We start from the raw sequence: 12014 nt of genomic DNA on the forward strand, positions 1-12014 counted from the left end.
ACAGCAAATAAGAGGACCAAAAAAAGATGTGGGAAAATACATACCTTTCTTAGCTTAGTGTCAGCTGGTGCAAGCTTACCTGTATCCTTATGGGGCAACACTGTAACACTAATGATGCAGTTACCTAGACTGCAAAGCCATCCTAAAAGTAAACTTTGTAAAACACGGGTGGGATGACTAATTACCTACTTATTTCTAACCCTATTCAAAAGCATACAGCTGAATTGACAGACCATGAGGACTTTTTATTTCATATTTCAAGAATCCTGTTTCTAAGAGGGATCCTACCCCTATACTGCCTGGAGGGCCAGAGACCAGAGGCTGGGCAGCCCAGAGGACTAGCAAAAAGAGAAGAAAAAAAAAAGTCAAAGAAATGGTTACTAATCATATCCTGTTATACTCATAGATGGGACCCTAGCATAATTGTCATCAGAGGCTTCATCCAGAAACTGATGGGAGCAGATGCAGAGACCCATAGCCAAACATTAGGCAGAGTTCAGAGAATCCTGTGGAAAAGGGGGAGGAAGGATTATAGGAGTCAGAGGTGTTGAGAAACCCCATAGAATCAACTAACCTGAGCTCACAGGGGCTCACAGAGGCTCACAGAGGCTCACAGAGACGGAACCAATAATCATGGGTCTCACCTAGGCCCTCTACATGTATATTACGATTGTCTAAGTTGGTCTTTTGTGGGGCTCCTAACACTGGGAGTGAGGCCTGTCTCTGACCCCTGCCTGCTTTGGGGCCCCTTTTCCTCCCACTGGATTGCCTCATCCAGCCTTATATCAGGGGAGGTGCCTAGTCTTACTGCAAGTTGATACGCATGTCTGGTTGATATCCCTACACTCTTCTGAAGGGAAACAAAGGAGGCGAGGATCTGGGGGAGAAGAGAGGTGGAAGAGGGAGAAGAAGGAGGGAAACTGTGATCAGGATGTAATATATGAGAGAAAAATATATATTTTTTTTTAAAAAAGAATCCTACTTCTAGGAGACTCTCTTGGCTTTAAAAGGTCAATGGCATTAAGTACACAATATTGTGTGTGGGAGGAGACTGAACCACAGTGTGGGTCTAATCGACATGGTCTTCTGAGGAGGAAATGTCATCCACCACCCACATGCTGAGGCAATTTGAGGCCTGGACAGGGCTGTCAGTTAAGCACAGCTGACTCTCAGGCTGCAGTTAAGCATCTTTTTCCACACATGTGTGTAAATGTTATCCCTGAGAGTGTAGCTACTGGTGGTATGGCCCAGAGAGCTGAAGCCTAAACACAAAACTGATTCTAATACAAATAAAGTCACTGCCCTCATGTTGAGAAACATAAACCTGAGTTTTTATTTATTTTACTTCTTAAAATAAATGGTTAAAAAGTTATTCATTTTATTTATGTGACCCGTTTGCCTCATGTGTGTGTGTGTCTGTGTGTGTGTGTATGTGTGTGTGTGTGTGTGTACTGCATGTATGCCTGCTGTCCACAGAGGTCTGAAGAGTGTGTTAGATCCCCTGGAACTGGAGTTTGTAAATGGTTGTGAACCATCATGTGGGTGCTGGCAATCCAACCCAGGTCCTCTACAGAAACAACAACTCTCTCTTAACTACTGAGCTACTTCTCCAGTCCCGAGCCTTTAAAAGACCTCTTTCAATCTTTAAATAAGGGATTTCAGTCCTGACTTTCTTGAAACTGGAATTACTTTTTCAGAAGTGTTATGGAAGTAGGTCAAAGAGTTTCTAACAGGTGCTTCCTCTGCTGATGAGATGCTGAGTAATCCTTGTCCAGCTGTGAGCATCCCTTACCCCAGGCCTGGGCAAAAAAAAAAAAAAAAAAGGTTGACACACTCTGGAGAGGAGAAATCTGGAGTCTCTGGATAGGTCTTCAAAGGGGATCTGATCTAACACAGGTCTGCTAATTCTCACACTGCCATTCAGAAAGCATCGACCTTCCCTCTGCTATCTTCTCTCTCTCTCCACCATGCCAAAGCAAGTGGGACAACAGAGCAAAAGAGTGAGAGGGAGAAGCAACTTGTTTCTCAGAATACCATTGAGGAGTCCTCTTTGGAGGACCCAGCACCAAGTTTAAAGGGCAGGAAACGACCCCCAGCCTATGGTCAGCTACTGTTGTTGTGTGCACTCGTTCTCTGCAGGAGGGTCTGGCCTCCGGCCTGGGAAGAAGTCATGGCCACTTCTGAATAACATGTTCAGAGAGGGCGTTGCCCACACTCATCGGTACTGAATAGAAGCCGCTTCACATCTATTCTTAGTGCCAGGAAATGGCCAACAAAGAGTATGTAACAAATAATTACAGGAACTCTCTAACAGGAGGGATCCTTCAAAAAAGAAAGAGAATTGGTCAACTCGGCCTTGGGAAGAGCTTGCCATTTGCTGCATGTAATGCCTGACAATCAAGCTGAGTTCTGATCTAGACAACATCTCTGCAACAGACAGAAAAGATCAAGGGGAACCACAGCAATTGTTTTTAGATAACCCTGTGGAGAATTTCTCCTTGGAACCAATAATCTTCTCAGACAGTAAAAAGAGAAAAAGAGAGGGGGAGGAGAGAGAAATAATAAAACGCAAGATGTTCTGAACAATGATCTCATTACTATGAAATTGCACTACTTTTATTAGTTCTGTCTTTTTAATTATATTTTTACTTTAATTTAAAAAAATCCCAAATAATACAAGCACATAATTTGTGTCTGTGTTTGTGCTAGTGTGTACTTACCTATCCACATGGATGCATGTGTGTGTGAATACATGTGTGCCTTAGAGGCCAGAGATTAATCTCTGATGTTTTATCCACTGTCTACCTTGTCTTTAAGACAAGGACTCACACTGATCTGCTATTCACCAAGGAAACTAGGTTGACTGGCTGGTCTGACAGCGCCCAGGGTCTGCGCTGATCTGACAGCCCCAGGGTCTGCTTGTCTCTACCTCCAGTCCAGGAGTTGTAAGAGTATGCCACGACCATGTCTGGCTTTTAAACATAGGTTCTGGGAAGCCAATTCAAATCCTCATGCTCTCTCAGCAAAGACTTCAGTGACAAGGCCATCCCCAAACCCAACACATAAGTAATTTAAAAAAAAAAAAAGTCAAATAGAGACTTACAAACAAACACAAGGCTACAGTCCTTTATAAAGAAAGTCCTTTGACCTTTATTGTCCCTCGAGACAGCCAACACAAAGATAAATCCTCTTTTCACAGTGGTGATGGTGGCGTTAAGTGTATCCTGGGCTGCTCAGAACTAGCATCATGCTCAGTTCAAGCATCCATTCCCAAGTGGAGTACTAAGCAGGAAGGGTGGAAGGAACCCTGGGCTTACCATCCGGAAGCCACTCTAGAGAGTGCTCTAGAGACAGTGGCAGGTCAGGGCTGCAATCCAGTGTGGACAGAGAATGGACTGTGAGGGGGCACCGTGTTCACCGTTACACTTCCGCAGCTCCTTTTCTCTTCCTCCCCACAGCAGGCTGCACAAAGATCCACAAAACACCCGAGTCTAACCCTAGCAGCTGAGGGAGTTTTCTTCTAGGGCAAATATGGCTTTCTAAATGTGATTAAACAGAGGTTCCTGTGATAGGGAGATTTTCCCAGGTGATCTTGGTGGTCTTGCCGTGAGAAAGGGAGGATGGGAAGGAAGGCGAACAGAAACCTAGGTGAGTTGTTACTTTGCTGGCTTTGGAGACAGGGAAAGAGAACACAACCCAGGGGTTGGGGAGCGTCAGATACAAGGGATGTCGTTCAGCTTTAGAGACTGGAAAGATGGGGAAAGCACATTTCTTTAGTGGAAGGACAGATACGCGGTGAGGAGTGAAAGTGGGAATCCCTGCCCAGTTGCTGTGGACGAACCCCTCTCCCTGTATGTAAACGACAGAAATGTGTTTCTGTTTCTCACAGGTGTCCCTGACCTTTTTAGGGACTTTCTGCCTCCTTGATGCTGCACTAAGAGTGAATGCAGATCTGAATGTAGCCACAAGGTGGAGACTTTGTTCTGGTTAGCACTGGGAACATCCCAGCATCTACTAAGCAGCCTTAGTTAATTTCCAATCCAGCTCCTGACCACGCCACCCTGGAGGAGAATCTGGAAGCCAAAGGAGAGGTTTTCAAAGGGGGTCCGTTCTAACGCGTGTCCGCTAATTCTCACTCTGGTGTTCGGAAAACATCAATCTTCCCTCTGCTATCTTCTCCATCCACAAGTGCTTGCTGTTCTTATACTCTGAAAATCATATTTCTTCATGTAAAAAAATATTGCTATTGCTGTTGTTTTCTGCTTTCCATTTCCTTCCACTGTTATACATAAAAACAGAGGACTAAGAATTCCTTCACAGTGTGTTATTCTCATGAGATCAGCAGAAGACTTGGACCAGACAGACTAAGGTATAGCTCCCATGGACTGCTGAGCTGTGTTCTTAGGTTTCTGAATGAATTTAGAGACATGGGCAAGGGGCTCTGAGTTAAGGGGAAAATGCAGACAAGCAAATGAGATAATTGGTATAAGTGGAACACACTCTTCTTCCTATCACCAGAGAAAACTTCTGATCAACAGTGACGAATAGGATCTACAGGCTGAGATGGTCCTTGGGCAAACGATAACCTGAAATAGGCCATGCTGGACACATAAAATTTTATAAACCTGGAAGAGGGCAAATGGCTCCATAAGCAGACAGATGGCTTGAGCAAATTATGCAGCCAGGAAAGGAAGCAGAAAACGAGAGAGCGGAAGGTATGTTAGATCAGTTACAGAGTGGAAGCAGATGACTCCAGCTGATGGGAAGCTTACAGAACAGTCTTCTGCCTCACTTGGGGCCTGTGCAAATGTCAGCAGCGCTTTGCTCAGAGCAGTCTCTCAGGGGCCCAGGCTGAGGTCAGCCCCGTCATCCTGCATCTCCATCACCTGTTTCGCCACCTTAGTTGCCACTTTGGGGAAAGTGAAACTGAAATATTATTCACTACGGGTCCCACCACTTCTGCCTGAAGGGGTAGCTGTCAACTCTACTCATACCATAACAGCTTCTAACTAACGACCAGCATCCAGACCCTTTGAAGCATATTACTTTCTCTGTTATAGGAGAACTCCAAAATCAACCTATTGAATCATAATATAGAAAGACATTCAGGCTTTAGAAAAAGACAAAGGACCTGCTTCAATGCTGAGAAAATCCACAATTCCATTTTAAACACACAAAAATATATGTGTGAGTGTGTGTACCAATGAGCTAGATTTTGCCAAGAGTCAAACACAAGAAGCAGAGGTAGTTTTTTGTTGTTGTTTTTTCTTTTTTCTGATCCTGTGCGTGAGGTTTGCAATTAATTCTGCATTAGGACAGCTGGCAAGGATGGCTTCCAGGGATCTCACACAGCTCCATATATTGCCACACCAGCCAGATCTGGATTCCCAAATGTCAGTGTAAACAAGAGAAATCAATCCCCTAAATTTCAGAGGGTGGAGCTACCGATCTTAAAGTGGCTTCAAGTATTCTGTGTCTACAAACCTTCCCAAAAGGTTGTCTGTGGTGGTTAGAATAACCATGGACCCATAGGCTAATGTTTGAATTCTTGGTCTCTAGTTGGTAGCTTGTTTAGGAAAGATTAGGACATAGCCCTGCTGGAGGATGTATGTCACTGGGAAGTGGGATTTAAGGTTTCAAAAGACCATTTCGAGTTAGCACTCTGCCTCATGCTCATGGATCAAGATATGAGTTCAGTTGTTCCTGCCTTCTTTCCACCATCATGGACTCTTGACCCTCTGAAACTGTAAGCACAAATAGATCCTTTATTTTACAGTCGCCATGGTGTTTTATCACAGCAATAGAAAGCCCAACTAAAACAGCATCCTTCTCGTTTTCTGGCATGCATCCAGGAAAGCACACAGGACAACAGTGCACCAAGAGTTCCCTCGACACAGAGAACACTGTGCAGTTTATAGAAAAGCTGACTGGACTGTGTAGTCCTATGATAGGATACTGTATGAACTGATAATGTGATTGCTCCAAGGTATGGGTAAACAGAAAGTTTTTATTGTAGATATGAGAGACAATGCAGCCAGAGGTATCCGGAAGAGTCCAAAGTAGAGAGAGAAAGTTGTAGACTAAACATGCTCAGCAGACTGGACTTGGCCAAGAGAGGAGAGTGAGAGGGGGAAGGAGAGAGAGAAAGTGAGAGAAGAAGACAAAGAGAAAACCAAGAGTGAGGATCAAGGGAAGGCACGAGAGAGGACAAAGAGAGGAAGACAAAAGAAGAAGATAGCATAGCTCATAGTAGGGTTGTAAGAAGAATGGGAAGCAGGGAGGAGGGAAACTTCTGAGCCAGAGAAGTTGAGGGTGAGGGGGTAGGGGGAGGAGACCCAGGATACTGGCATGGACTCTGAAATGTGTAGTAGATACTTGTAATACAGAGGAAGCCTGGAGGCCAGCATGATCATTGGTATGCTGACAGGGACCACAGATAGCCATTTGCCCCTCCTGCCAGTCATAAGGGAACTGGCTTCTTTGGTAGTTCCTGAGAAATACTGGCATTTGTCTAACCACCAGCATCTGGACCTAAGAGGTACCAAAGTAGTAAATCGGACTGTCTCCATGGGACAATTGAGTCTGTTCACTACAGTTGGAGGGTTATGACTTGTTTCCCATGGCTTGCCACATCACAGAGAAGCAAAGCAGAGCTATGGACTTTACCTTAGAGAAACAGGAGCAAGAACTATGAAGTGTCATGGTTATCTTCTAAGGAATCAAGGGGCATTTGTTTAGAAACTCTATTTGTAAACAGTCCTTGAACACACTCCAGTTGAACTAGAATTTTTTCTGAAGTCTTTCTGGTGTCCCAGTTCATTTCCCCAAACCATTGCTCCTAGAATCTCAGTATTAGGGAAATACTGGTCTCGGCAGACTACATTGAGCCAAAGAAACCTCAGTTGTCAGGGTTGCCACATGGGAATAGTTCAGATGTGTTGTGGGTTGCACTTATTGTCCAGATCATGCTAAGATGATGGGGAGGATTCACAGGTGATGGGAAGCAGCATGCTTGTCGGGCCAGCAGGCATCCAGGTTACCTAGTTACACCAGGCCTGTCTATATTGTAAAGCTAGAGGCAGAACCACTATACCCAGAAGGGTAGACCAAGGCTGGAGAGAGTCAAACCAAATGAGAGTAACAAACCTTTCTCTGACAGAGTAACTCAGTTCTATGGCTTGTGTATGTCTTCCTGTGTGCTGCCTTTTTCCCTGCTGTGACCTGGTGCCTGATGTAAAACAATTTAAGGGAAAGTTATATTTTGGCTCACAGCTTGAGGGTGCAGTCAGTTATGGCAGGGAATATATTGCAGAGTTCATAGCAGCAGACTCATGTGGCTGGACATACTCAGCTCTGGCCAGAGCAGCAGAGAAAGAAGAGCACTGGCTAGCCTTCATTTATTTGAGGGCCCTAACCCAAGATGGTATCACACACACACACACACACACACACACACACACACACACACACACACATACACACACACTGTAGGCCTCCCTCTGCTCAGTTAATTCTCTGGAAATAGCCAGAAGTCTATGTTCTGGGTGATTCTAAATTCATTCAAGTAGACATTGAAGCATAACTATCACTGATTGGATGGATAAAGGCTGGGTAGTAAAGCCAAGGGGCAAGGAAGGTGAGGGGAATGGGGTCTTTTTCTCTGGCCTGGAAGGTAATGTCTTCAGAGTGGGATTGTTTAGAGCACACACAATCTCCAGGTGCCGCCTCAACCCATACTCTGCTCCTGAGTTGGACAAGGACCAGGGTTGGCTGACTATCTCATAGAGGATTTGTCTCCACTAAGAACTATTAATGTGTAGGGACTAATTCTGGCCGTAGAATTCTGAGAAACTGGACTCTGGATTGTCCAGAGAAAGTGATGTTTATCAAAATGTGCTTAAGTGTCCCTTCCACTTACCACATGTCCAGGACACATTTCAGAAAAAAAAAAAAAAAAGGAGCCTGCCCTTGAACTCCTAAAGAATGGTGGACTCTTGGGACTCTTAAAGGACAGCGTTTCCACCAAGACAATGAGAGAAGAGGAAGCATGGGAAGAAACATGCCTCTACATGACCTACAATGTCTACTCCATGCGACTGAGAATTTATAATTGTGACAAGGGACGATGTGATCACCCTAGCCAACGCTGAGGTAGTGAAGTTCACTTAGGTCACCATGGCTGCCTGGATGCACTGTATGAATGAATATTCATTTCCTTCAGACACATATTTCTCCAGGACCTGGAAATAGGCATAGAGAAAGCAAGATAAAGCAAAAGGTTAATAATCCCTCCCCCTCCCCTCACTGTTAGATGGCAATGTAAGTTTAATTACACAATGAAAACTCTCTCTCCATTTTGCTTTTCTACCAACACTGCACTGAAATCCAGGTTTCCCTATTTTCACTAGTCTTTGCTCTCTTTTTTTAAACTTCTTAACAGGTATGTATCAACTCATTGATGTTTTAATGCTTGTGCCAGTATGAAGCTTTTTTTAAATGAACGTTGACTCATCCAGATAGGGCACCAATGGGAGAAACAAAGAAATGATTCCTTCCAGGTACATTTTGGTGAATCAGTGAATTTAATGAGTATGGGAGTATGCATGAAGGGTTACTCATAGAAGCAAGGGCAGCTACATAATTGAAAAAAAAGTTACTCTTCTCATGTCTCTCTCCTGTTAGCACATGTGTGTGTGTGTGTGTGTGTGTGTGTGTGTGTGTGTGTGTGTGTGTGTGTGACTTTTTCCTGCATGCATATCTGTGGGCCTCATTAGTGGGTGCTGGAAAAGCCCAGAAGAGGGATCAGATCTCTTGAAGTTGTTGTTATGAATGCTTGTGAGCCACTATGTAGATGCTGGGAACTAAACCTGAATCCTCTGGAAGAGCAACAAGTGCTTTCAACCACTGATGCCTTTCTCCATTTTCATCATTCCCCTGGTTAGCTCCTTATAGATCTCTCTCGTAAGCCTCCCCCTTCCTTTGTTACAGAAAGCCTACCCATGTGCAGATCTCCTTAGAGAAATCACAGCTGCTGAGTTCAAAAGGGCAGAAGCTGTGTCAAACCCGGATGTTGTTCTACATCAGCTCATAGGAGGAATGATGAACGAATATTCTAATTCACTCCGTGTTCTACAGAAAGATCCTCACATTCTCCTTGCCCAAGCCATGCCATCTTCTCCTAGAATACACGAAGTTAATGACTTGTACTTTAATCTTAGGATGGTGTGGGCTTGTAAGATACAGGGCAGAGAGGTCATAGACAGAAGAAGAGTGATGGGAATTCTAGAACGAAGCAAATAGAAGAACTCAAACACAGCTTCGGGAATCATCGGCGGTTTTCCTCTACTTCTCTGCCAACTGCTGTCTCTGTTTTATGGCCATTTGGGGGTCATTTGATGTCCATCCCACAACTGTTTTCTCACTAAGTGTCCTTTACACAGAAAAGTGATAATGTGGTTAGGCAGCTTTCAAAAGCCCTTAGGGAGATTGGTTTACAGGGTTGTGTATCACATCATGAGAACAACAAAACAGGACAGACTCCCCCTCAGTCCCGCCGGAATGCCTGGCTGGTGAGGTCAATGCACAGGGGATGTGTGCAGCATCCTAGCAAACAGTGGTGTGGTCTGACTGTTAGGAACTGTGGCCTCCGGTCCCGTCCATGACACAAGTTCAAGTATTCACAGTTCTCAGTTACAGTGGCTCAGTCCTCTGCTCAATCTGAACAGGGCTGATGTGTGGGCTCAGCCCTCTGCTCCTTCTTACAGGGCTGATATGATCAGCACATACCAGGATATCTTCAAAGTTCATCCCTGATGCTTTCCTGGGGGAGATCTAGAAAATTAGTCCTCATGAACCTTCCTCTCCATCTTCTACCTCCCAGTGCTCTGCAAGCACCTAGAGGCTATTCCATCACTGGAAGAGAACCCAGGCCACACTGAAGCAAATGGCACCTTGAGGTGATAAGTAGGCACATGGAATAGAGATACGATGATTAAATAAATGTAAGGCCTACATCTAACAGCACGGCATCGTGCAAATTTTCCAAATGATAGCATTCAATTCTCCCTTTTTATCCTGTTATGTATGCCATCCTGTTATATACACCATCACAGTTTCCAAATTAGTAAAGAGGGAATGCAATAAGATCTCATCTTGACTTCATCAAAGATACAGTTACCGGAGTTGCCGAGGTCAGATCAGAGCCTGAGCCCTGGCAGCTCTGACAAGCCAGGCTTATTCATCTTTCCTCAATAGGTCAGTTAAAGAAACATGTAACAGTGAAAAGCAGAAAGGAGAGTTGCAACCAATGTGGCCACAGTGAGAGGAGAAATAGAGAGGCCCTGTGAACACACTCTCTTCAGAGTCTTGACAGGAGGTTTAGGTTTAAGTAGTTTGAATAGAAGGAGGAGGAATGTATAGATAAGCAGTCCTGATCAAGGTGTGGTCCTGCCCATCTCTCCCAAAGGTCAGAACAGTCCTTAAGGTGGAATCTCTTTCTGGAGACGAGCTTCTCCTTTACCTGACACAAGGCTTCAGCATTTTCCTTCTCCCAGTATGAGACTTCTGGGAAAATACCAGTTTCTTTCTTTCTTTATAAAGATCTATTTATTTTATGTATATAAATACACTGTAGCGATCTTCAGACACACCAGAAGAGGGCATCAGATCCCATTATAGATGGTTGTGAGTCACCATGTGGTTGCTGAAAATTGAACTCAGGACCTCTGCTTCCAGGCCAGTGCTCTTAACCGCTGAGCCATCTCACCAGCTCCGAAATCACAGTTTCTTAGGGACCATTGTTTTATTAGTCTGAGACCCAAAGAGAAGGGTACAGAATACCTGCTTTCCTGCTAGGTTCATTACACCACCACTTAGTAAACTCCCTTTTTCTTGCAGTTAGGCTAGGACCACATGCTCATTTACCCAGCACGGGCTCACTGACATGCCAGCAGGCCACCACCAGCTCTGGGAAGGGGTCCCTGTGTCCCTAGCTTTGGAGAACTGCTTCTTTAGCAGATGAAGTAGCCAGAATTAGCTTCTTCCCATGTACTCAGGTTGTCTGCAGGCTGGATTTTTGGAAGGAGGAAGGTACTTTCGGCATTCTGTCTGTCATAGAACAGGTTAAAAGAGCAATGTAGTGTGCACACCCGAGGAGTAAAGTTGTGTGTATCAGAAACACACTTGCAACATTCCCTTCACAAATTCCTACATTAAATAGGATAAGTTATCAAAACTGTACTTAATTCCAAGCTCGCTAGCCAAACCTCTGTGGTAATGTTAAAATAATTTTAAGAATTATGATAACTATTGCTATTAACATCAATTCATATAAAATTAATAAATGCAAGGCATCCTATCCAAAATCTCACAGTAAGACTTAAATAATCAACAATGCTGTTAGTCTAGAAAAACATGATACCAGTTTGGGAACTCTCACTGTGTTCAGGAACAGTGCTGGGCCTATAACACTCAATATTGCTAACAGCTACAAAGTTGCCAGGTTTCAATATGACACCTGCAGGGGGATCTCTACATTTCATGTTAGGAAAAGTCTCAAAGACAACCATTTCTGGGCCATGGCAGAGACAGGGTTAATGTTTAGATTATTTAACGAAAGGCTAAATGGTCTAAAAGGTTGAAAGGCTAAATGGTCTAAAAGGTTCATGGTCACATATCAAGTCGGTTGTTTTTAATTGAAAAATTAGATTTTTAAGGAGAAACAGAGTAAGTCACAGACTTGGCTGCTATTGTTTTTCTAATTCACCTAAATATCATTTTTTTGAAATAAAGGTGGAATATGAAAATTGATATGTTCTCGGTTTGGTAATGGTGGTGGTGGTGGTGGTGATAGTGATGGAGATGGTGGTGGTAGTGGTAATTGTTGTTTTCACTTCATGTGAAGGTGTCATGCCATAAAAAGCAAACTATCAAGGAATGAGTATGTGTGTGTGTGAGAGAGAGAAAGAGTGAGAGAGAGAAAGAGAGAGAGAGAGAAAGAGAGAGAGAGGGGGGGA

This window comes from Mastomys coucha, unplaced genomic scaffold, assembly GCF_008632895.1.
Source record: "Mastomys coucha isolate ucsf_1 unplaced genomic scaffold, UCSF_Mcou_1 pScaffold21, whole genome shotgun sequence".
NCBI classification, from domain to species: Eukaryota; Metazoa; Chordata; class Mammalia; order Rodentia; family Muridae; genus Mastomys; species Mastomys coucha.